Source organism: Typha angustifolia, chromosome 5, assembly GCF_048772165.1.
Source record: "Typha angustifolia cultivar Huaian chromosome 5, ASM4877216v1, whole genome shotgun sequence".
In the NCBI taxonomy this organism is placed as follows: domain Eukaryota; kingdom Viridiplantae; phylum Streptophyta; class Magnoliopsida; order Poales; family Typhaceae; genus Typha; species Typha angustifolia.
In genome coordinates, this window is record NC_133243.1 from 2,876,975 (window position 1) to 2,880,514 (window position 3,540).

General features: G+C 40.1%; 1 long non-coding RNA gene across 1 annotated transcript; it reads right to left on the reverse strand.

Annotated features, from left to right (window-relative positions):
• Positions 1–910: 910 nt before the first annotated feature.
• LOC140760594 (uncharacterized) lies at positions 911–3,323 on the reverse strand. The gene is made up of 3 exons (XR_012104412.1): positions 3,252–3,323; positions 2,251–2,357; positions 911–1,034 (listed from the first exon to the last, which is right to left on the reverse strand). It is a non-coding gene; the product is annotated as an uncharacterized lncRNA (long non-coding RNA).
• Positions 3,324–3,540: the final 217 nt, after the last annotated feature.

The window sequence follows — 3,540 nt, forward strand, 5'->3', positions numbered from 1 at the left end:
GTTATGATCAATCAAGATTAATGTAATTTTGAGTGATGCATTCGAATTGATTATAATATGCTTTTGATGACTTGATTGATCTGTGTATGACTTATTTCATTTGATTGTCATATTCTATGTCTTGAATGTATTTTGAATTTCTAGAAGTGCATCTCCAAAGTCTATTGATCTTGATTGATTTCGTGTAGTTTCAAGTTTTGATCACGTTGCATTTTTAAGTGGAAGATGGATTTCACTTAGGGTCTTCATGGTTTCTAGAATTTTTGGATTTTTTTTGTATTCTTTGGGCATATGTTGAATCTTGCGACTTTTTTCCTTCTCTAGAATGCCTAAAAAAGCTACAGTTACCAAGAAACCAAGGCCGCCTTCTTCACCTCCCTCGACTCTGTGTTGATGATTCTTCATCGTCAGTTTCCTCCGAGTTCCTAGTCTTTGGCATTTGTGTCAAAAAGGGGGAGAGTGTCTTAGTGTCTAGGTTAGTGTCTAGGTGTGTAGGGGGAGTATGTGTATAGGGGGAGTTTATGAGAGACTTAAGTACTTTTTGTAACGCCCCCGCCCGGCACGGCACGTGCACGCCCACGCGGCCGCACGGCACGCGCGACAAGTCGGGCGGGGCTCGTCACGCACGGATACTCTCCTGTGCACATATAATCATGATATCATCAAATAACACCTGCTAACATATTCATGATCACATAATCCATCACCAAATAAATCATACTCTTAACCAAATAAACCTGTTAGTATATGAATATCAAAGTCCACAATAATATACACTAGACCGCCACATAATCTAGCAGGACCCACACAAGCCACAACAAACCATCAAGATACAACTAAAATAACTAATACAAGGTTACTCTATAATTCGACCTGTATTATACAACTCATTGTCTAATACAAAAGAGTACAAATATCAAATATTGGTACAACTCGATTTCTATATAAACTATCATCTATACCATCTCGCATCTATAGCTCACCTCATCATCGCTCTAAAATATCTTCTCAAGTCGCTATCACGTACCACATATCTGAGGGGGTTAGAAAAGAAATAAAGAGAGTAATGAGCAAAATGCTCAGTGAATAGACCTTACCCCGAATCAGTGATGCCAAAGAGAGAGTAAATCATGTACTGGATAATATGAATCAGAAAGAGTATCATGTCATGAATGAGTATATGAATGTATCCTCAATAATATATAAATGAAAAGTCGATAACACGTCATAACTGATAAAAGTATATAATCCTCGACCATGAGTAAACAAATCTTCATGTCATCTATCATCATAACTCTCTCTCAAATATGACACATGATGCATGTCGATCATGACTATGCTATGATATCAAACGCAACCATATATGATGCATATTGACCACTCGATAATCAGGTAACCGAATGATAATGAAATCATATGCATTTCTCAATATCACGATCATCACCGACATCTCGGTATAATATCATCATACTAGACCACTGTGCACAGTCAACACCCGGTACCCGGTCTCAACATCATGCCTGAAGGCTCAGAGCATACTCTGCCATCCGCAAGGAGTATCTCAAATATAACCATACCCTGCCATCCGCTAGGGTATCAACATCCATCCAGACCGGGCACCCTTCTAGCTGATAGAAATCTCGTGAGGATAACTCGCCACATATGCCCTGGCGAACGGCATGTGTCCGAATGTCTACTGCGCACACAGACTAACGACCTCGGACGTAAGGCCAACAGGATCGCGACCATGTCGAGCGATCAATCATCCACCAAGCGCGTCCTAACCCTCGCGCCCACTCGGGTATCCTCACGCTTTCTATCAACTATCCTATCAATCACATTTCATGCTTTCCTTTTTAAATGACAAATCATATGCATATATCCTATCAATAACAAGTCAATGCATAACAGGAATTTAGGTGGAATAGGAATCAAGAGCAAAATGATGTAATGCAAACTCCAACTATGTATCTAACACATGCATACTCATGCTAATCTATCACATGCATACTCATGATAGAAATCATCCCGACATAAAACCATAACAGCATAATTAACTCCAATCATCTATATATATCACCAATGTACTCATATCCCAGATCAGTCTAATCCAGTGCATGATAAAATATGCTCGACTGAAATCATCTCTATATAAAGTCATATAATCATGCTGGAGGCCAAAACATGCATGTACATAATATATAATATATCCTAATTTGAGAAAGGGATCTAGGGGATAAGACTACTCACCGTCTGATCAGAAGATACAAACCACGCATCTCTCACGTCCGTCAGGTAACCGAGTGACACTCATCGCTAGCAAGGTCCACGGGGTCTCAAATAAGGGGGTTCGGGATCTGAAAATGTTTAAGTAACATAAAGTTAGTTGTTTATCCCATTATAATCCGTTCGAGTAAAATATGATGATTTATTAGATTTTAGAATTTCTACTTGTTTTTATGATTGGCTAGATTTTAATTATAAATAAAATATAGATAAAAATCTAATTATAATTAAATTATATCTTGATTAATTAGGGACTATGTAGTCATTATCTTATTTGCTACAAAATAATAATGTATAATAAATTAATAGAGTTACTTAAAAATGTATATCATAAGAATATTAGAATATAAATCTAATAATTATAATTTACAAATTTATCTATTAATCTAATATACATATAAGTAAGTAAATAAATAAATATAAGTATTACCTATATTTATGCCTAATTAATCATTAATTATAAAAATTATCATTAATAAAATTACATTGAAGGATATATAATATTATTAAAATAGTTAATGTCTAAATAATCTATTTGCATTAATTAAGAAGCAAAATACTTAAATAAATAACATAAATAAACTAATTAATTAATAATTTAATTACAACTGCCATCAGTGTTGGGCTCGGCCCAGCACTGTCTGCTACAGTGCTGGGCCGAGCCCAACACTGTGTAGAAAGAGAAAAGAGGAGCTGAGGAAGAAGGAGAAAAAGAAAGAAAGAAAGAAAGAAAGAAAGAAGAAAGAAGAAGAAGAAGAAGAAGAAGAGAAGAGGAAGAGAAGAAAGAGAGGAGGTGAGGGAGGAGGTTGCGGACCCGGGTCGGCGGGGAGGGCACCGGCCGCTGCTGGCCAGCCAGCGGCCGGCCTCTAGCCGGTGGCTCGGCTCCGACGAGCCCAGCGAGAGAGAGAGAGAGAGAGAGAGAGAGAGAGAGAGAGAGAGAGGGAGAGAGAGAGAGAGGAGCTCACCGGCGCTCGAGGAGGTGGCGACGGCGACGACCGGCCTCGGCGAGAGAAAGAGAGAGATAGAGAGAGAGCATCTAGAGAGAGAGAGAGAGAGAGAGATTTAAAGAGAGAGAGGGAAGGCGGTGGGAGGTTGGCGGTGGCTGCGGCGGTGCTGGGGCCCGCCGCTGCCAGATGGCCGTAGCCGGTTGGCTACGGCGACGCGAGGGGGGGGGGGGGTGCGTGGCACCTCCCCCACGCAGCCCTACTGCATGGGCACGAGGCCGGTCACACTGTGGCCGGCCACGTCGTGCCC